This window comes from Notothenia rossii, assembly GCF_949606895.1.
Source record: "Notothenia rossii genome assembly, chromosome: 6".
NCBI lineage: Eukaryota > Metazoa > Chordata > Actinopteri > Perciformes > Nototheniidae > Notothenia > Notothenia rossii.
This window is the reverse complement of record NC_136909.1, coordinates 59,253,068-59,276,851: the sequence shown is the minus strand read 5'-3', so window position 1 is coordinate 59,276,851 and position 23,784 is coordinate 59,253,068. Positions and strand designations below refer to the sequence as shown.

At 40.0% G+C, this 23,784-nt stretch overlaps 1 protein-coding gene and 1 long non-coding RNA gene across 2 annotated transcripts in view; one reads left to right on the top strand and one right to left on the bottom strand.

The window, feature by feature from the left end:
• Positions 1-23,784, top strand: part of LOC307042245 (uncharacterized protein) — a 492,007-nt gene that overhangs the window by 203,788 nt on the left and 264,435 nt on the right. The gene's annotated exons all lie outside the window — the stretch shown is intronic.
• On the bottom strand, positions 7,025-9,192 carry LOC307042253. Its single transcript, XR_013809052.1, has 2 exons — positions 8,708-9,192; positions 7,025-8,248 (listed from the first exon to the last, which is right to left on the bottom strand). It is a non-coding gene; the product is annotated as an uncharacterized lncRNA (long non-coding RNA).

The following is a 23,784-nucleotide window of genomic DNA, read 5'->3' as shown; positions in this document are numbered from 1 at the left end:
CAAAATAATATTTAACTGTTATCAAAACGTAGTGCAACTGTAGAAGCTTGCTCTGTTGTCTCACTGAAAGAACAACTTTTACCACAGACAATATTGAGAGATAAATTGTAGCAGTTCTCCCTATGTGTTAAATATCTTTGCCTTCAATACATTAAATTAGAAAGCTGACAAAATCATATTGCTTGTTAACATCTAAATGTAACTTTTTGCACAGAAAAAACCCTCAACTTCACTGGTGTGTAGGTGATCTAGTATTGTTTAATGGAATGTATATCAGTGTATTCAAGTCAATACTTCATTTATTTAAATTTAAATTAATATCTTTCTTGATTCTGTGTACAGTATGAAAAAAATAATATTTGTACCTGTGCTGAAGTTCACTGCTGTGAGGAGTCCAGTTCTGTCTCTCACTCTCTGGTCCAGCCTGTCTGCATCACCTGGACACCTTAAACAAACAGATATATATGTAAAGTACCATGTGTACAAACAATATAACTGATTCTCTTCTGTTGAACATGTTGGATTGTGTATTGTCCGAGTCAGGGTCCTTTTTATTTTACTATAACTTTGGAAGTTGTGTTACCAATGCTTGCTGTTTATTTGATACCCATTTGGTAATGCAATTAATAAAAACAACAAGGTTTGGGTTCGTTCTTCAGATGACTGTGATGTTAACGTGTAAACTCAATAATGAACTCCAACTCAACCAACCATATTGTAATATCTAAGTAATCATCTTGAAATATGACATTAATAATTGTAATATACACACATCTTATTGTGAGGTTGATTTCACATACACTACTTCGACATTAGCTTGTCTACATACTTGAGCATAGCCAATTTAAGTTAACCTTAGTGATGCATACAGTTCCTACCTAAATAATAATAATCTCTCTAAGTTACAAGGATGACCTTATTTTATCAACCTCAAACAGAAGCCGTTTGTTGTACAGTATTAGCCCACTTAACAGTTGTCTATTTCGTTTTAACGTTTATATATAGTCTATGATTTTAACTTGGAGGCTACTATTAGCATCGTTAGCACTGATGTAGCTACCACTCGCTTACACGCTAACCCAAGCCGTAACATTAATTACGTAGCTGATTAAAATCATTAACACATAAATAAGTACTCAAATTTCACTTACCGCAAAACTGCATTCATACACCGTCTGTTTCAACCGCAGAGCGAGTCACAATAGTCCGATATATAAGCATGAAGAACAAACAAACACGGCCGGGGGCAAGCCGGTTCCCTGGATGAGCTGAACAGGCAGAGTGCCTGCCTGTAGCTTCACTGAGCAGCTAGTAGAGAGACAAGAAGCTAGCAGCAGCAGTCACTTCACAGAGCTGTCACTCAATGTGACCACGCCCTAAATTATGCAAAAACTTTAAGACCTAATATAAATAAAAGGGTCGTGTTCGAAAACAATTCACTCACAGATCCATAATCATGAAGGTGGAATCTAACTATATTCATAATAATATGTATTGCATCCATGGGTAGAAACATGTTTTTTTCTGCTGTAAAGTTGGGCATTTTAACATGGGGGTCTATGGAAATTGCTCCTTTCTGCAGTCAGTCCCTATCGGCCAATATATGAACTGCAGTGTGTGCCACTTCCGTATTGGCGTCCCGGCTCTTCCACAGAGTTTGCCGCTTGGTTGAACCCAATGTGAGCAAATTACTCTGAATGCTGCGACGCAGCACCTGAGATTACTCCCAAAAAGTTGTTAACCTTCTCAATTTTTTACGTTTTACGTTATATTCGTTTGGTAGACTTCGGTACACGCGTAGCAAATAATTTCGGTAGGCCTACGGGTACGTGTACCGTTACACCCCTAGCTAACTCACATATTACAAATACAACTTAAACTAATAGAACAGATCTTAATTCAATAGGGAAATGAGGAAAAACACCAAAAGCAACAGAGGCATGAATTGTAAGACAAGACAGTATACTGCCTAAAGAGATGCTCTGAAGGGAGATCGCCTTAAGAAATTATGTTTGCAGTCAGAAGCAGAGTTCTTGATTTTAGAGACATGTGAAAGAGAGGAATAACCAGCAGAGACACGGAGGAAGAGGCAGAGATAGACGTTTTCCTTTGCCTTCAGTAATACATTATCCAAAACCTGCTTCTTCATTTTGTGCGCCTGATTAAAAATGGAGAGGATTAAGCAGGATACATCCAGAGTGTCTGCTTTAGCTAGCTACAGGGCTGTAAAATGTTTGATTAATGAAACATGAATCACAGGCTTGTCCCGCTGCTGCCGCTGGTGTAGCTAATACCGGGAGTTTGGCTTGACACCATTACTCAGCAGGAGTTTGGCCTACATCGCCGGAGCGTCAGGCCTCATGGGGCCCGGGTTTTTTTTCCCGCTGCTCTCACTGTGAGCTATGCAAACAGATCAGCTTATCGGCCCACCTGTGCCAGCAAAAGAAAATTGCTATAATGAGACAGCACAGTGTGAGACACAAGACACAAAGAGACAGTTTTTCATCACGTTCGCCTACAGCAGAATGAGCAGAATTATCCTTCACAGAGGTCACTTAGCTGGCATCTCCGCTCGCATTGTTGCAGCACAGCGCGAGAAATCCTAAATCCTGTGTATTCAGTCTTTCCTCTCTGATGGGGCATGCAGAGCGAGGCTGGCTGACTCAGAGGACGCCTGTCCAAGGTGAGAGACATCAACACGGGCCGTAACAGGTCACACATCTCCCGCCTTTTTATTGTTATTTTCTTATTAATGTATTAATTGACTTTCAGCATTATCCTGCACAATAGTCAATAACTCACGTTAGCGTTTACTTCCTGTCTGTCTTCTTCTGGTGATTTATCTGACGTACAACGCAACACACTCTCACTCCATAAACGTCCAGGAGCGACGCTTGGTCAGGGCCCCCGAGGCGTGCAGTTGTGACGCTCCTAGGCTCCTTCAGCTTCATAAAGGGACGCAAATAGCTTACAACTGATTGCAATGTATTCCCATCTGCGGCGGGATTTGACGCTCATGGAAGCACGGCATTCGTTTGTGTCGGCTGCCCTTAAAGGCAATGTGAGCATCCATTCCCATTGGATAACGGAGAATTGTACACCCGGAAGTAAGTATTCCCCTTACTATCGATTGATTTGACAGTGATATCTGCACTACTCATCGACGAAAAAACACCAGATTATCCTTGTTAATTACACAACATTGATTGGTTTAAATTGTGTGCAATGCTTTTGTATTTTTCCCCTTTGATTCGGAGAAACAAATATTTTTTCGGAGTAAAGGATGGCAGAAGACACTACATTACCCAGAATCCCCAGCTATTGTTTAGGACTACACAATGTGCTCTGTTTGACAAACCCCATGATTAGTTCTCAAGCTCTGTGATTGGATGTTGGAATGGCAGTGCGCAAAGTTTACACACGTCAAACAGCACAAATGGAATGAAACCCATCGACGGCACACTATCCAAATCAAGACTCGAACGTGTCCTTTCCCCCCCCCCCCCCCTTCCCCCCGCCCTTAGTTCACAGGCTCCTCCAACAGTGCAACACATTAAAACAGATACACAGAACAGATAGTGCAAGTAAATTCAAAAAGAAGCTCATCACTCAGAAGCTGTCCCTGAGTCTGGTGGTTTTAGACCGGATGCTGCAGTACCGCCTGCCAGTCGGCAGCAGACAGAACAGTTTGTGGGTGGGGTGATGGGGGTCTTTTATAATCCTGAGGGCTTTCTTTAAGGTTAACCTGGTATTTTTACTCCACTACATTTATTTTAGTTACTTTACAGATTTAGATTAATGATGTGAAATATAAAAAAAAACTTAAACCAGACTTTAGTTACACCTGAGTAAAATTCAGGGAAAGGTGATTGTCAAGTGCCAACAATCAGGAGAGATATTTGATAGTGGGTGCTTGAGAAGACTAAACATTTATCTGCAGATCCTGATAAAGCATATGCATTACTCGTTACTCGTACTGAGCATGTTTTCTCTCACTGATTGTGCTGTTATGTTAAATGTTTGTTGTTTGTATTTGATGTATTGTGTCTGGATATGTGTCTGTTGATGTTGGACATGGAGCTGCTGTGACGCAATTCAAATTTCAGACTTGATCTGACGAATAAAGTATTATCATATCGTTATTCTCTAATTGTTCATCAAAAACTGTATATAATGGCTATTTTGCACATCCCTTTCAAGATTTCAAGATTTTCAAAAGTGTATTGAAATATCATTTACACAACTAACTGTAGTTATGCAATGATGACAAACTTGGGTCATAGGTTCCTCAACAAGAGATCTATCAATCAGGGTTTCCGCTAGGATTTTTTCTCGCCGGTCAAATGTCCGAACAGAATTTATTTTACCGGGCAAATTTGAAAATTACCGGTCATGTTTCAATAATAATAATAAGAATTGTGTAGCAGAGTTTCCGTTAGCAGGTAATTACCGGATTAGGACCGGATATGCTGATGTTTAAAACTCAGTTACTGGGGCTCATTTTTATATTGCTTCAGTTTATAATCGTATCAGATTCATTTTTCAATAAATGATTCCACAAACAAAAAAACAACATAATTATTACATTCAAAGAAACTACTTGTTGTAGATGAAGTACATTATTCAAAAGTTTACATTAACTTTGAATAATAAAACGGGAGAAACGGATCCTCTCTTTCCCCCTCTCCCTCCCTCTCTCTCCTGACAGCCCGTCAGTTTCTCATGCAGCGCGCTAAACAGTGGGCGGGGCTTCAGGTGATTATGGAGCAGCTGATCTGATGTCTCTCTCGTGTCCGGTTACACTTCACGCACGTTTATGTCCATATCGATCAGATCCAGCTCTCCTGATAGGCCTTTATAGAGAGCACAGATCAAACTATTAAGAGTGAATATCGGCCAATCGATCGGAGCATCGGACATTTTAACCGGCAGGTTTTGAATTGACCGGTTTTAATTCAATTTTACCAGCTAAAAACCGGTAATTACCGGCTAACGGAAACCCTGCTATCAATATGTGTCTACCTCCACCATTAAACTGTCATATTCTGCACATTTCTTATTCCATCTACATACATCTTATAAGAGCATAATAAATATGTATAATATCGGTTAAAATAAGTGCTTCAACATAGTTAAAATTGCAGGAAAGTTGATTGTCCAACCCATTCTCATAAAAAAACGTGTTATAACTACGTTGGTCCACAACTTGGGACGTAGTATTTATTCAAAAACGCCTCTGAAATTGTAAGATCCCTACGTTTTTTTTTCACCATTCATTCCAATGGCTGCCGTCTATGTCACGTGATCTTCAAATTTCTCCCTGCAGAAAAAAAAAACATGGCCGAACTTCGTTTTATTCTCGGTGGAAAATGCCTATTTTAAGGTTAGTTTGGCCATTAAAATGCGTTTTGATGTCATTTGATGCAAGACATATTATTTGTTATTTCAAATGATGTGTGCAGTGGATGTATGATCTTTAGTTTGCTAGTTATTATGAGGATTACTTCAGGAAATTGTGTCCAAACAACGTTTTCATTGTTAACAAGGTGGTTGCAAGGGACGCTGCTATCAAGGGGCGCAGCTGCCCTGTGTCAGGGGGGTATGCAGCAACAATTTTGGCGCCCCCCCCCAAATTTTTTTTTTTATATATATATATAGTAATAATAAATAAATAAGTCTGCTGGACATCGCCTTTAAATAATAAGGGTTTATTTTAAAGCATATCAGCCACTGTAGGTCTACCATCATTAAATAATAAACAAATTTACACATTTACAATCATTATAATCAATGCAACATAAAACATTAAAACATTAAAATGCAAAAGTAAGCTTACAAAGATCCATTAGAACACACTCTGTTAACAACAACCACAGATGTAAATCACTTTATAGCTAACTCTGGTACCTGAACTGTCTTGTACACGGCCCCTGACAAATAAGCTAATAAATTAAAAAAATTAAAAAATGATGTAGCTTATGTAACAATGTTGCTACCTGAGATTGTAGTAGAGCACTCTTTAGTTGCTACTAAATCGTAACATGGCGTGCCTTTGCACTTGCCCATTTATCTAGTATTGCATCGAATGAAACAGTTCGTGCCACACTGTTTTCAATTGAAATGACTGCTAATTGGGTTAAGCGATCATTGCTCATGTTGGAACGAAGGTATGTTTTAATCAGCTTTAGCTTGCTGAATGATCTCTCGGCAGAGGCAACTGTCATAGGCATTGTCAGGAAAACTCTCAGGGCTACTGTCAGATTTGGGAAAACCAAATCAAGGTTCTCCTGTAGGAGGACATTTAGTTTATCCAGAGCCTTTTCATGCCCCCTAAGTAGACGGCTTGCTGGGTAAATTTCCTGAATGATATCCCTTGAAACATCATCGGTAGCCAGTGCATATCTTGTCACTGATTCCTCCAACTCAGCTTTTGTCATGTGTTCCATTTTGTAAATGAACTTAAACTTTTCGGACACAAGCTGAAGATTGCAAAATCTGTCAGACAACTCCTGAATTACAGTGTCAACAATAACATTAAAAACCATGCACCTAAAATGGGTCTCAGGTTCCTGTTCAAAATGGCCAGTGCTTGAATCATCTCCATGAAATCTCTTTTGCTTTCTGCAACGTCTTTCCTTAAAGTCAGGGGAAGCATCCATCTCAATGGCTAGTCTGCGTGCAATGTCAAGGGATTTCTGAAACCCCTCCTCTCTATACTTACAGAAGAATTCTTTCAGAGAATCGATCATCCTTATGGCAGTGTCCATCGAAATGTTCACTGCTTGCATTGCCTTGCTAACAAACGTGATCTCTGACAATAGATCATACCAAATCAAGAGGCACATCAGAAACTCCATGGTAACAATCTCGCCAGAGAGCGACTTTGCCTCTGAGACTGTTTTGCCGTCTTTTTCCACTTCCTCAAGCTTTTCCAAAGCGTCAAGAATCCCCCCTAACTGGAAACGCACAGCATTGACAGAGTCTATTTTCGCCTCCCACCTGGTTTCACTGAGAGGCTTTAGAGTAATGTCCACAAACTCTTTGAGGATATCCCACCTCTTCACCGAAGCTGAAAAAATGGTGTACAGTCTCTGGATAGTGCCAAAAAAGGTAAGACACACTCTGTTTGATGATGCAGCATCACATAGGAGAAGGTTGAGACTGTGGCTACAGCAGGGGATAAATAGTGCCTCTGGACACTTCTGCTGCACCAAGGCTTGAACACCTTTGTGTATACCTCTCATATTCGAGCCATTGTCATAACTCTGTCCCCTACAATTCTTCAACTCCAACCCCAGGCTATCCAGCACCCCAGTCAGTGTTTCTGTGAGACCTTTACCAGTTGTGTCCTTCACAACTATGAAGCCAACAAAAGACTCATTGATGGTGGCTTTCTTTTTGTCGTCCGTATGAACATACCGGATTATGACTGAGGCCTGCTCCTGCTTTGAAATGTCAGGAGTGCAATCCAACTCCACAGCAAAGTACTTGGAGGCTTTGACCTGGGCACAAATTTTACCAAGTACACAGTCTGCAATTTAATCTAAAAATTCATTCTGAGTGCACCAGGAAAGATATCCTGTGGTTTTTTTAGCCGCTACCTTTCTAAGATGCTCTGCTAGTGTGACATCATATCGTGCTATGACCTCAAGGACACCCAGAAAATTTCCATTTTTAGGATCTCCTAATGTAGCATTCTTCCCCCTCAGTGGCAAGTTCCTTTCTGCGAGAAAGAGTATGCAATCGATCACTCTCGTTAACACGCTTCTCCAGTGTGCCTTTTCAGCTTCTATGGCTTTTTGCAAGGTACTGTCAATTGTCTTACCAAGGCGTAAGCGAGATGTTAATTCTTTCCACAAAAGATACGCGTTGATGTGTAAACCACTGGTTTCATGGTGCTGCAGCGTTTTTGAAAGACTCTGCCAGTTATTATATCCCACCACAAAGCGTGTGTCAACAACGCTAGCTCCACCGAAAAGTTTACACGCAAAACAATACACCTTATTCGTACTTTTAGAATACAGTAACCAATCTCGTGCAACTTTCTCTCCATTTGACATTGTGCGAAAACAATACGCTTTCGAAAAACACCTTCTAGACTTCTCTGATCTTGGATATGGCCCATCAGGACATTTGTTTGGGCCATTTTCAACAACACACTGCCTAAATGAGTCCCCAATCTGATGTGGTGGTGGCCAGTCTGATGGATCTTCTGAGTAAGGCCTTGACTCAGCCCTCTCCTCTTCACCTCTCTGTTCCACAACCTCATCTTCACCTCTCTGTTCGACATTCTCTTCCACCTCATCTTCACCTCTCTGTTCCACATTCTCTTCCACCTCATCTTCACCTCTCGGTTCGACATTCTCTTCCACCTCATCTTCACCTCTCTGTTCCACATTCTCTTCCACCTCATCTTCACCTCTCGGTTCGACATTCTCTTCCACCTCATCTTCACCTCTCGGTTCGACAATCTCTTCCACCTCATCTTCACCTCTCTGTTCCACATTCTCTTCCACCTCATCTTCACCTCTCGGTTCGACATTCTCTTCCACCTCATCTTCACCTCTCGGTTCGACAATCTCTTCCACCTCATCTTCACCTCTCTGTTCGACATTCTCTTCCACCTCATCTTCACCTCTCTGTTCCACATTCTCTTCCACCTCATCTTCACCTCTCGGTTCGACATTCTCTTCCACCTCATCTTCACCTCTCTGTTCCACATTCTCTTCCACCTCATCTTCACCTCTCTGTTCCACATTCTCTTCCACCTCATCTTCACCTCTCTGTTCGACATTCTCTTCCACCTCATCTTCACCTCTCTGTTCCACATTCTCTTCCACCTCATCTTCACCTCTCGGTTCGACATTCTCTTCCACCTCATCGTCACCTCTCGGTTCGACAATCTCCTCAAATTCCACCTCTGTGGTGAGTGGCTCTCCATCTCTGTCTGCACTATTATCCCCAAAAAGGACACAGTGAATAGGTTGGTCAACAGAACTTCAAACCATACTGGACATTGAGTTTTGTGTGGTCAAACTAATAGAACTCCTACTACCTGACATCATCACTGGTCTCATCTGTACTTGATGCCATCGCCGACCTCATGTCTGTCTCATTCACTCCTTGCCTGTGTTCTTTTCCACTAAGATATATTGTCAAACAAACATTATGAAATAGATTTTCCATATTAGTTTTTCCTTATTAATAATATTAAAATAATATTAAGAAATGAATCTGTTGGTATCAAGACCCCTACACTTACACCTAATGTTAGACCTACCTGTTGCCTTCCCCTGTCTTTCCTGAGCCACCATCCTCACACCTGAATAAAATGAATTCACTGTTAAAGCAGCTGTCTAAATTAAATTATTATATCAGCCCAGTGATAAGGCAACTTAATAATAAAAAAAACAACACTATTATGCCGTGTAAGGTTGTGCTGCTGTTGAAAGTACATTCACATTTTGGATTTTAAAAGAACAAATAAAAAACACTATTATGCCGTGTAAGGTTGTGCTGCTGTTGAAAGTACATTCACATTTTGAATTTTAAAAGAACAAATACGGAGAGCTACTTAGCACAGACCTGTAAAGAGATGTGACCCTGTAATAACAGCTTCTGTGTCACCAAACAGATGTATAGCCTGTATGTCTGACAGCACAGCTAACATAGACAGCTAATGGCAGCACAACATATTTAAATGATTCCATGGTTAGCTATGTTTTCCAGCTTCTTGACATTTATTGTGCATGCTACCTTATATTTACCAGTTGTTATTTTACCTTAATACAATTTGGACGTGACATGCATGGGGTTTAACCAAAATCTAAATGTAGCTATCAGAAACATCGGTTTGCATTAAAGCTAGCCGTAAACCACACTTCAGCTGCTAGTGTTAGCAAACACTAGCCAATCTGAGAACAGTCTGTTAACATGAACTGACATTTGCAAGCCTCTTATTTGGTAGCAAATGTGTGCATGATTCCATGATAAACCAGAGTTATTGCATTAGTTATGTTTTCCAGATTCTTGTCATTTATTGTACATGCTACCTCATACTTTCCATGTCAGCGCTGGCGCAGCAACATTGGTTTGCATATTCTAAGCTAGCCATAAACCCACCCACCTTTGGCTGCTACATGCCCAGTGTTAGCATACGCTAGCCAGTCAATATTTCCAAGCACAGACAGACGTCACACTTTAAATCATCCTATTCCTACCTGTTGCCTTTCAACATCCACTTATTTAGCTGTTGTCGCATCCCTTGACACGCCGTCTCCTTTTCCCTCTTTCTTTTTCTATTTTCTGCCCCCGACCGCTTTTTTGGTTTATCCATGATTTCTTTTTGACGTTAACTCACAACGAGCGCCTGCTCCTCAGTGTTCACGGCGTCCCTGCTCGTGCTCCCTCCTCTATGTCAAAATTCTATGATGCAATCTTATGAGATAGGGCGCCCTTCTCTAGCATATTACTCCTCTAAAATGTTTTAAAACCTTAAGGAAATGCAGAAACCATTTAGAAACATAAAGAAAATACCATTTTATTTTTATTTAATTTAATTTTTTTTTTTTACCATCGCTTGTTGGGCGCCCCCACTGGTGTGGCGCCCCTATGCGTTGCATATAGTGCATACCCACTTTTTGCGCCACTGCTGCTATCAATATTATTTCTGTTATGTTGTGTAACTGTTTAATGGTGTTATCTTTATTGCTACCCCCTTCCCCGTCAATGTATAGTGTTGGTCCACAGCGCAAACATATTAGTTTAACAAAATCCGCATCTAAAATTGTGGCATAGATACGTTATTTTCCTCTGTGCAATTCTCCATTTACTCAACAATAACACATAATTATCCTTGTGTTGATCTATTTGTTTGATCAATAAACACAAGTTGGAGTCCGTCAGGACCGAGGGTCGGAGCAGCTCATTTGCTTTAGAGAATATTACACCCGGAAGTAAGTATTCTCTTCATTTAGCTTGACAAACCCTGTGATAGTCCTCAAGCTCTGCGATTGGAGAGTGTGCTCCGAGGGTTACGCCGAGCGTCGAACAGCACTTGAAATGGGATGGAACCACGGCAGACTGTCCAAAACTGGATTTGAACGGGTCCACCCTGTCCCCCCCCCTCCCCCACCCCGTCCCCAGAACTACACATGCTGGCTATTGTGTTTCGCAACATGTTCTCTATCTATAGCACGTCTCTACTGGGAGTTGTAGTTTTAAAAGACGTTTTCGTATTTCCCATAATAAGTAGTTGCCAGTATTAAACTGTGTACATCCCTGGAGGTTTAGGGGATAGGAAACACTCAAATGTAAAATATATAATTAATAAATGGGTGAAACTTGCTTGTGCTCATAATGGACATCATTAATATATATGCCCACATGCAGTGGCGGTTCTACAGGGTGGCACGGGGTGGCAGCTGCCACCTCAGAAAAATGCCTTGCTACCCCAGCTGCCACCCCATTTGGCAGCTTTGTTTTGAAAGAAAAGTTGTGGCTCATCTGACATTTATGAGAGAAAATCTCTAATGTCCGAGTGCAAGTGAATGCAGCACAAGACGCGAGCCTTGTAACCCCTCCCCCCCCCCTGGCGCGAGCTTGGAAATATGATTGGCGGCGATTTAATTTGAACGGGAGGACAGCGGAAAAAGAGAAACATTTCGGATACAAGTAGACAGAAGGAATGAGGTATTTGCGGTCAGGGTATGGCTGGGGTAGGCTACAGCCATACCAATAAATGGCTTAGCCCCACCATGAAAAATGATGTTAAAGTAAGCAAAATAAAGTCTGCCAACTCGCGCGGAGTAAATTGCACAGACAGCAGTTAGTAAGATTGATTTCAGTAGCCACTTGTCTGGAAATACCGAAGACTAGAAAGGGGTTTGAAAACTTTTGTCACGTAGTGATCGTCTTCTCAATAGAACATCTTTGATAATGTCTTCTGGCCAATCAGAATCACGATAACGGCGTGGTGTTGTTGCAGGAAGTCCCGACGGAGAATACTTTTGCTGTAGTACATCTATATACATCGATACAACATTACGTGTTGATAGAAATCAACACGTAATGAAATAAGACCCCACGGTTTGATGATTGATAGGTGTGTGGGCTGTCTTTCATTTTGACACACAGAACAATAGGGGCTATCCACCTTTATCCACAATGTAAAGTAATTCACACAGCCTTTTCCCTCTCCTATCTGTGAGGAGCAGCAGGTTCAGCTTTCAGAGCAAAGTAACACAAAACTAAAATGGCATTCATTTTTTTAAATACGTCGTGTAGTAATATATATTTATTTATTTTTCTTCTCAAGAGAGCAACAGAATGTGTATTTGATGTTAGTATTTCAAAAAATCTCCTGGGGGAGAATCCCTACAGGGGTTGGGTTTTCAACTCTTTCACCTGGGGGGAAATTGCAGGATTGGCTCCAGGTCGCCCTTTTTATTTACTACAAGACAAATGTGCCTTTTTATTTCATACAGTTCAATTTGGATTGAGACAGGGAAATAATCTAAACCTCACGCGTGGCGTTTCACTGTCAAGGGGAGCGTGTATGTAATTACATTGCAAATACTGACTTGAGTCCCACCACTGTATGAGTTAGCCCTACCATAGATTACCCAACACAAATACTCTGGCGCCGCAACTGTTTGCGGTCTACTATGACAGAGAAGAGCCTGTCAAGTTTGGCTGTACTCAGCATTGAATCAAAACGCACCATAGCTTTAAATCTTAATAAGTTTGTGAGGCGTTTTGCTGATCAAGATGGTAATCGCCACATTCAGCTGTTATAGGCATGCCGACTTGATGCTCTGCTCACGGATCAGTTGATGAGAATAATAAACTGTTTAAGAAGATGACCTTACATGTGTAAATATATGTTTCTTCTTTGTGGGGGTCTGCCCCCAAAAAACAGTTTCAAGTCCTGAGAAAGTCAAGTAAGACGGTGTGTAAAACTTCACTGCCCAGCCAAAAAGAAGTAACCACTTTGATTAACTAGGCCAGTAGGTACGGGCATTCCACTGGATAATAACTGCAGCAATGTATATGTTTTAGCTGAATACACATTGTTTTAACCCTAATTGATGCAGTTAGTCATTTCTTTAATGTTTGTTCTTTCTGATTTAAAGTCAAGGTTGTAACTGTTTGCAATGAAGTTTTGGGGCGCTGAACTGTTCCTTTGATTCTTTTGAATTATGATAGTAATTACTGGTCTTTCAAATTTGAAGGAGGGTGAGCAAGCATCTTGAGGAACATTCATCACTAACTCCTCCAAAAAATATAGTTTATTTAATAATAACACTGAATATGTGAATCATAACAGTGATTGACAGCTGATAGGAATAATATGATTGTTAATATTATCATATTCATAGGACACACATCGATGAGACAGTTAATGTACTTATTGCAGCAGTCTGCATATTTGGTACCCCTGCTGGTCTAAGAATTAAACCAACTCATTCAGTTAAAATTCATTAAATTACGTGTGCCACCTTATATATTTATATTTAAGGCTTTACTGATGTGCCACAATAATGTCACCTAATGTTATTGAGTTAAAATATCAATATTGTGGCTTTCCAAGTTAACATTGATTGATATTACTGCGATTAAATCAGCATATACTTCTGCCAGGGGATGCCACCCCTGAAATTCTCCTGCCACCCTCTTGCCACCCCATGAATATTTGTCTAGATCCGCCCCTGCCCACATGCCAGCTAAGGTCAGAAGAGCTTTATTTAACAGCTGGTCTTATGTTTGTGACCCCTCCTGTTGTTAATTGATAAGCCTGAAACATGCACTTGTCAAGATTCAGAGGCAAATTTTGCAAATATGGCAGTAGCCATCGATCATCTTAAGATAAGATATACTTTATTGATCCCAAGTTGGAAACATTTGCATTACATCAGCATGTGTAACAGTTGTAAATATGCAGTGGTGTTTATTTGTAAATCATTTAGTATAATCACACAAATTCTGTGTTTTATATTTAATAATTCTGTGTTCTTTATTTATTGATTGTTCAATACCTGACAAGGCCAGAGATGAAATATTTACATACATCTTATAAGAGTATAATACATGTATAATATCAGTTAAAATAAGTGCTTCAACATAGTTAACATTGCTGGAGGTATGCACAAATATTGATAGATGTCTTGTAATGCACTATTGAGGAACCTGCGACCCAAGTTTTTCATTCATTGCATAACTACACCGTTTGTGTATTATGTCTATAAACCTTAGAAAATCTTGAAATCTTGAAAGGGATGTGCAAAATAGTCATTATATACAGTCTTTAATTAACTATTAGTAGAGAATAACGAGTAATGAATAAACTTTATAGGGATCCTATTAATATCTAATAATAAAAATAATGAAATTCAATAACATGCTTTAACCACCAGGTGTCCCTTTCTATCAGCCGTGCACCTTTATGGTGTAAATACAGCCTATCTACCAATTAGATCAAATATAAAAGTCAGCCGAATTAGTGTTGATACTGAAAGGAGACGTATTGTGTGAAAAGAAATGTAAGATGTTGTTTAATTGCTGATATATTTATGATCCACGTCACGTTTTCAGTGTTGGCGGCAGTTCTTCCTATTTGTCTAGAAGTCTTCTCATCAGGGCTGTATAAATAGAGAACTACGGCAGATATGTAATATTTAATGCAGCCGAACCATTTATTACAATGCATTCATGTGATGACTTTCAAAGAGTAAAGCAAGCACTGCTGAATAAAGTAGGATTTTATCTTTTACGAAACGTTTTTTTTCATATTGAATGCGGTTGGAGGTCAACCAATCACAGAGCTTGAGAACTAATCACGGGGTTTGTTAAACAGAGCACATGGTGTAGTCCTAAACCAGGGGTGGGGAACCTTTTTCCTCTCAAGGGCCATTTCAATTTTACAACATCCTTCGAGGGCCGTACAAATTATTGAACTCAACGTCTGCTTAAAACTCAAATCACAGCCCATTCATTTCGCCTTTCTTTCATGCTGTGCAAAGAAAAAGCAACCTCTTAATCCAGATATTTGACCATGACCCGCGCATCATGTGGACATGATTTAAGTGTGGGGGGGGGCGGATCCAACCTCATCTCGGGGGGTTTGGGGCATGCACCACCAGGAAGATTTGTTTTAAATGTTGAAGTTAAAAGCATCAATCTGGTGCACTTTGAGAGCAACATGAAGAGATCTATGGATACATCTCTCAACACCCATATAAAACAGAACTGCAAGCAGATGTTTTTCTTTATGGATATTTTAAAAATCACTTCCCTTTTAAAGTGTATTCTTGTTTATTAATAACAACTTTTTTTTACTGTCATATTAGTATTGTATACCTGTTTACTTTATTCTCTTATTGTTCTATAACTATAATGATCATATAAAGATGTGCCTTTACCTCACTGGTTGGAGAAAAAGCTTCTTATATTCGTTAGCATAGCTAGCTAACCAGATGCTAATAACAATAAAGTTATTAACTGTATGATCAGTATGACAGATGAACAGATCGCCACTGGGCTTTCAACTAAAGACACAGCCACGCAAAAACTGCGGCATGTGTCCAGCTCCTTATGGGTATTGCAATTTGTGAAGTCTCGGCCCGGAGCAGCGTTCTGGTGCTCTCTGTTAGAACTACACTCCTGTCAGACGAGACATATACCACGTGATGACACGTTAGGCTCGTGTTGTGTTCAAGGACCCTGACCTTGGCCAGGAAAAACAAGCTTGTTTAATTATTTTGTGGTCTAGATTTCTTGAATTTTTTTCTTTTTTGCGTGTGTTTATAAATCACCTCGAGGGCCGTACCAAATGGTCTCGCGGGCCGTATACGGCCCGGAGGTTCCCCACCCCTGTCCTAAACGATAGCTGGGGATTCTGGGTAGTGTAGTGCCATCCTTTACTCCGAAAAAATATTTGTTTCTCCGAATCGAAGGGGAAAAATACAAAAGCATTGCACACAATTTAAACCAATCAATGTTGTGTAATTAACAAGGATAATCTGGTGTTTTTTAGTCGATGAGTAGTGCAGATATCACTGTCAAATCAATCGACTGTAAGGGGAATACTTACTTCCGGGGGTGTACAATTCTCCGTTATCCAATGGGAATGGACGCTCACATTGCCTTTAAGGGCAGCCGACACAAACAAATGCCATGCTTCCATGAGCGTCAAATCCCGCCGCATATGGGCATACATTGCAATCAGTTGAAAGCTATTTGCGTCCCTTTATGAAGCTGAAGGAGCCTAGGAGCGTCACAACTGCACGCCTCGGGGACCCAAGCATCGCTCCTGGACGTTTATGGAGTGAGAGTGTGTTGTACAACGCTCTTTCTTTTAACGTCTTTCTTTCTCTCCTTTGATCCTCCTTAGCAAAGGTCATTATTTGTGTTATTGAGTATTAACAACCTCTTAGGTTTGATTTGACCAACCTTACGACTTGAGTCCTAATATTAACTGAAAATGATTTTATTGCCTCCACAAAAAAAAAAGACTCTGTTCAAATGCGAACAAATGGCTAAAACTGCGACAACAACAACATCCCTTAAAATGAACGGCACTCATACTTGTCAACCCTCCCGATTTTTGCGGGAGACTCCCGATTTCACTGCCCTCTCTCGTTTTCCTCCCGGGGTCATATTTCTCCCGCATTTCTCCCGATTTCTGACAAAATCAGATTTACTCAGGACTGTTTCCACTCGGACTTTAATACAGCTACACCATTTTTTGGTTTCCATGGTAGCGAGTCTCTTTAGTAGCGTGCGCAACTGAAAGTCTGAGAGGGTGAGGAAGACAGTCACAGAAAACAGAACAAGCATCGACAACTCTACCCTCTCTGCTCACTCCTTACCATATGCTCCTTCAAGGATGGTGCTACAGGCCGCAAGGCAGTGCACTTAGAACTACAATAAGCATGTTAATGTTAATCTAACAGCTCCGGCGATCCACTAGCACTTCCTGTCTGTCTTCATATGGTGATTTCTCTGACATACAACGCTCTGTCGTTTTACCTCTTTTCTTTTCTCCCTTGATCCTCCTTAGAAACCGTCAATATTTTTGGTTAGCAGTGGTGTGTTATCAAGTATTAATAACTCTGAGATTCAGAATTGAGTATTCAACTTATAATGAGTGACATACTGTATCATCCACTGAGGCTAAACAAGCATTGAGTGTCTGGCATCTCAAAGGCCAAACATAAGTCAAGTTTATTTTCTGTCTAAATTAGTGAAATCACTGTAATTCCCCCCCACACGTGTCTTTCAACGATGCAATTTAAAATAGAGCATGGGTGAAGTTGAGCCCAGGCACTGCACATTGTTTTTGTTGGACCGAGCTGCGCTACACAATCATCAGCTATGGAAATTATGTCTGCTCCTTGCAGGCTTTCTACAGGGGAGAGGACCTTTTAGGTGCCAAGAACAACATGACCCAAATGGGTTTCACTTGGAGGGAGAAAATGGCATTATGTCTGTATACAAGAAGAGAGTGGTGGGTAATTGAAAAAGGGCCCCAATCAGAATGTAAGCAATGAGAAATTCATTAGGTTCCAGTGGGACCCTGAGCCAGAGTCAAACATTTCATGGGGGGGATTTGTGGAGGGGTTGAGAACAGGATAGTTTGTTCTAGCCTTCTAGTTTGAAGCAGAGGGCTGGAAAAGGACAGATGTCACCAGTCAGTACGCAGCCAGCCTAGAGGGACAGTTGCATAAGGATAAGAAAAAGGTCATTCTTACATCCTTGGTTGGAAATATAGAGGAAGAAAGGAAGTTTTAGGGGATTGGCGCTGGGCGGATCTTGCAAACAAACGGCGATATTTAAGCCTTTATGCCCTAAAGGTCCCATGTCATGGCCATTTCTACTGATCATAATTCCATATTTGAGTTCTACTAGAATAGATTTATATTGTGCAATTTTACAAACTCACATTGGTTTCTCATACAGCATCTCTGTATAGTATGTGTATTCACTCTCTGTCCTAAATGCCTTGTTGGAGCTCCTGCCCCCCCTCCCTATGAGCCCACTGTGCTCTAATTGGTCAGCTCACGCACTCTGTTCTGATGAGTCTACCACTATGGTCTACCACCGTTACAGCGGAACATCAGTGATTACGTGTTACAATGGTGTTAGCAACCAGAAAATGACACCAGTAAGGACAAACAGATGAGAATGCTGCGTGGGGTCTGGCTGCCGTGTTGGCGGTTCGTTGCGTGGCTCGCTGCTGCGTGGAGCGGACAGTGTGAGCTGGGCTCATTTCCAGCTTGCTGCATGGGGTCTGCGAGACAGTGAGAAATCGTGAATGGACGCAGCACCCCCCCCCCCTCTACGGATTGGTCCATTTGCTATGGGCACGTCACTGTACCCAGGAAGAAAACAATGGAAAAAGAGAAATCTCCAACGAGGCGTTTTGGGGCAGCATAGACAGGTATTTTCTGTGTTAGAGTTTTACTCGCTACAGGGTGTACTTCGATGGTTTGTGACTTTGCAGACCGTTTACATGCTAGAAACCTTCATAACACACAAGGGGACGGGTAATAACCGGAAAAGCATGACATGGGACCTTTGAGCCTTCTTTGTAAATGCTAGCAGGGGGCATCTTTACTGTTCGAAAAAAAAGACCAGTTCTATAAAGGTCTATTTAAAAATGACCCTACTTCTCACTCAATGTATTACTTCCTGTTAACGGTAAAGCAAAGCAGGGTATGTGTGGCTACTTTGTAATTAAAAAACGCTATCAAGAGATTGACTCACTCAGTGTTCTCTAATTTGTGTATTGCAACTTTCGCAGTGTGTTTTCATTTACAGATGTAGCACCTAATTTCAGACTCCAGCTTACAGCTTCCTGCCTAAGACCTGCCTAAAACCAGTATAGAGGAATGTTAAGCCCTCCCACTATTTTCCAAGAGGGCGTTGCCAGATTTTCAATTCAAAGGTTTTAACCAGGAGATGGCGCTTCATTGACAAATACAGAAAGACAAGTTTCATGGACTTTCAGTTGTGTTTTGAAGAGCATTTGAACACATCAATATTTTAAATCTACTAAAGTATATCTAATCTTGTAATTCAATAATATATAGTCATTATATATTAAATAATCATAATAATGTAAATGTTTACATTACACTTCTACTACCTTTACAATCGTTTGCTTTAATATGCAGTATATCTTTTGTATATTTTTGTGTTTGCTTCCTCCTGCTCCCTATCGGACACATACTGTATGATTTATTATTATTATTAATATGAAGATATTATTAAGATAAGATGTTACTTTATTGATTGAACATTTTAGTTTAGAATGTGCTGTCCCACGGTAATTCAGAAGGCTCACTGATCACATTCCGACCATTATTTAAAACAATAGGGGCTTTCACACCGTCTACAGTTTGATTTGTATAGAGGGAGCTCTGTGGCTGAATGGCCAGCGATTAGGTGTGGCGAATTTATCATAGGTGATCAGAGCTAACCGCCTGCCGTCAGATTTCATTTAAAAAACAGATCTGATTTTAAGACTATTTCTGCGCTCATAAAGAATGATAAGAATAAGAATAATGCGTATTGAACTGGTTTCATTAATTAGTGAGTTTATTTAACACTAGAACTTCCAATCGGGTCAATTTGTGTGATGTGTGTTGTGTGTGTGCAATGTAACTTTTTTTCAATAAAATATTAAAGTCTCCCAGTCCGTGACTTTTCCTGAAAGTGTGTTATGTAGCACCCTATGTTGTTAAAAATTGCATTCTAATAGCGGGATTTGAGGGGTTTAGGTAGGCCTATAAAAAACCTCTGGCGGTTCTAGTGTTAAGGTAATTAGGTACAGTAGAAGCCCTTTTTTATCAGTAACGAATTTAGCAGTTGAACATAAAAGTCAACTAACTCAGGGTCACTTGCAATGACAGTGTTGTGTCTAACTGTAAGCTTGTCACTCAGAGTAACCTACATTTAATTTAGCTGCTGGAGAAGAAAGATCAGGGGGGAGGGGGGGAGAGAGCTGTGGTTGATGGGCCATTAGTTGTGTAAATACACAGCTGAGAGCTGCCGTTTCATTCAGACTGTTTAAAAAACGGTAACAACGGACCATTTTTCTTAGCGGATGCATGTCAATTTAAATCAATAAAAACATTTTCTAAATCCATAAAAGCATTTCAATTAATATTGGGAGTCATGTCGTTATTTTGTTGAGAATGTGGCCATGTAATAAGCAGGATAATTTGCAGCGACTTGTTCCTTATGGGGAAAATAACACCCTTCATGCTGATCAAGATCCCTCCGCTACGCTTTAGGATCCTGATCTGCCGACGAGGCTCCTTTAAAATATAAATATTTTTAGTGAATTACTGAGTTTAGGCACGTTAATAACGTTTTAATGAAGTTGAATACAGTATATTCATATTTCTCAGTGATTTCATGTCAATTATGTGTGTGTGCGTAGAGCTGTGTGTGGTTAAAACACTTTCATGAAGTGAAGGAATTTCCTTCTATAAAACAGCTGTGGGCAGCAGTGAGTGTCACGGACATGAATTCATAGATCAAGGCAGACTGGTGCACACACTCTCCTGTCCTGCCAGGCGACACGCCCGTTCTAAGCCGTGTCCCTCACTCCTCACATCCCAAGCTGCATCCCCAAAAAGTGTATTATGTTGTTACATCGTTTCAGATGTTATGTTTCAGTTGTGCTCTGTCTATGTTCAGTGATGCAAACTTGTCACCTTTCGGCGAAATTCGCCGTTTTGAATCCAAAATAGGTCGTTTGTGTGATTCATGTAGATATGTAATATTTTTGGGGTATGGGGGGGTCTGGGACCTGGAGTAATCTGCGGCCGTGAGCTGTTATGTGCCATCATGACACGCATGGTGTTCTTTTTTTATATATTATAATGAAGTGCGAGCTGTGTGCTCGAGTCTTCCTGCCTGTCTGCTCTGCTCTCATGGATGTATAATAAGGCTCTGCTGCTCCGAGATGATGGTCTAGCTTCAGCAGCTACATTACCTACGGGTGCGTTCGTTAATACTAACTGTGCGTCCGGAGTCACTGTGGCACAGACTGGACCGCTGGTGAACAGCTGTTAGAACGGGCCGTTCAGGTGTTCAGATCAGAGCTCCCTGTCGGAGCGGCAGAGCGTGATGTGAACTGAAAAGTTTTTCTGTGGCAATATTATTTAAGGAATCATTGAGCAAGCTAGCTAGCATACATTGTCACTATCTGCTAACGTTAGCTTTAGCCTTCTATTTCTAATAGTTTTTTTCATAGGCTATAAACAGAGGTGGTATAAGTATATATATATATATTGTACTTGAGTAAAAGTAGAAGCACTCAGATCTTGTACTAGAATAAAAGTAGAAGTACTCAGATCTTGTACTAGAGTAAAAGTAGAAGCACACAGATCTTGTACTAGATTAAAAGTAGAAGCACTCAGGTCTTGTACTTGAGTAAAAGTAGAAGTACTCAGGTCTTGTACTTGAGTAAAAGTAGTAGCACACAGATCTTGTACTTGAGTAAAAGTAGAAGTACTCAGATCTTTTACTTGAGTAAAAGTAGAAGCACTCAGGTCTTGTACTTGAGTAAAAGTAGAAGTACTCAGATCTTGTACTTGAGTAAAAGTAGAAGCACTCAGGTCTTGTACTTGAGTAAAAGTAGAAGCACACAGATCTTGTACTTGAGTAAAAGTAGAAGTACTCAGGTCTTGTACTTGAGTAAAAGTAGAAGCACACAGATCTTGTACTTGAGTAAAAGTAGAAGTACTCAGGTCTTGTACTTGAGTAAAAGTAGAAGCACTCAGGTCTTGTACTTGAGTCAAAGTAGAAGTACTCAGATCTTGTACTTGAGTAAAAGTAGAAGTACTCAGGTCTTGTACTTGAGTAAAAGTAGAAGTACTCAGATCTTGTACTTCAGTAAAAGTAGAAGTACCAGAGTGTAGGAATACTCTGTTACAGTAAAAGTCCTGCATTCAAAATGTTCCTCAAGTAAAATTACAAAAGTATTATCATCAAAATATAGTTAAAGTAGCGACAGTAAAAGTAGTCATTGTGCAGATTGTTCCATTTCAGAATAATAGATATGATAGGTTTTATAATGATTGATCATGAAAGTGTTCTCAAAGCTGGTAAAGGTGCAGCTAGTTTGAATGACTTTGTATACTGCAGGGTAGCTTGTGGATTTACTCCAGGTGGAACTAAAGTCTGATTTAACACTTGATTATATTTCACATCATTCATCCACATCTGCAAAGTAACTAAAGGTATTAAACACATGTAGGGGAGTAGAAGTACACCATGTACCTCTGAACTGTAGTGGAGTAGAAGAACAAAGTAGCAAAACATTGAAATACTTAAAATAAAGTACAAGTATCTCAAAATGTTGTCCAAGTATAGTACTTGTTGAGTTTATGAACTTAGTTACTTTACACCATGAGGCTATATACATTGAAAGACTTAAGCCTTGCACAGAGGCGTGAAAATACATTTTCAAAATGCTCAATAGTGCTGACAAAGTTATAAACTGACTGCTACACAATTAAAATAAATGCTTTTATATATTTCTATTAGATGTGACTCTTTGGCGTTTCTGTTATTATTAACACTGCTGCTTTAGTTGTTCTGACTGCTAAAATCCTCTGTTATTCCTCATTTTAAAGCCGATATTCCGTGGGGTGGGGGAGCCGGGGTCTCGGATCCTTTTTCATAACTGATGAGTTTGCATCCCTGTATGTTAAAAAGCCTCAGTCACCTTAATTAATGTAATAAAAACATCTCAGGTCAGTAACACTCAAAGCTAAATGTGCAATACCATGTTCAGCTATGATACTATTTATAATGTTATTGTTGTTACATCAGAAGATGTACATATTGGAAAGATTTCTTAACTTACAGTAGGCTATTTTTTACAATGTGTGTTGGAAGGATTTATTAAATTACTATGAATATTGTCATTGTTTTAGGCTTTTAGAGAAGGGTGAACTATAAGCCATATATTACATACTATATTACATAACATTTTATACCTAAAAACATAAAAGCCGCAATAAATAAATCACAATTATTCTAGTTATTTTTACCTCCCGTATTGCTTTCAACCCACCAGCTTTTATAGTGTTGTTACGTCACTAACTGTAAGCTTGTCACATACAGTCTATGGTCACTCAGAGTAACCTACTGTTAATTTAGCTGCTGGAGAAGAAAGATCAGGGGGGGGGGGGGGGGGGGGAGAGCTGCCGTTTCATTCAGACTGTTTAAAAAACGGTAACAACGGACTTTTTTTCTTAGCTGATGCATGTCAATTTAAATCAATACATACAACTATTTTTTAAATCAATAAAAACATTTTCTAAATCCATAAAAGCATTTCAATTAATATTGGGAGTCATGTCGTTACTTTGTTGAGAATGTGGCCGTGTAATACGAGGGATAATTTGCAGCGACTTGTTCCTTATGGGGAAAATAACACCCTTCATGCAGATCAGGATCCCTCCGCTACGCTTTGGGATCCTGATCTGCCGACGAGGCCCCATTAAAATATACATATTTTTAGTGAATTACTGAGTTTAGGCACGTTAATAACGTTTTAATGAAGTTGAATACAGTATATTCATATGTGTCAGTGATTTCATGTCATTTCGGCGAACATAAACATAAATGATCGTGGTGAAGATGATGATTAAATTAAGATTAAAAATTGAGAGCCGGGCCGCATTTCCTCTCGTTTGTTTTGTTCGACTAAACAACATTATTTTGTTAAATAACAACATGGTGATGTTTTGTAAATGATTACAT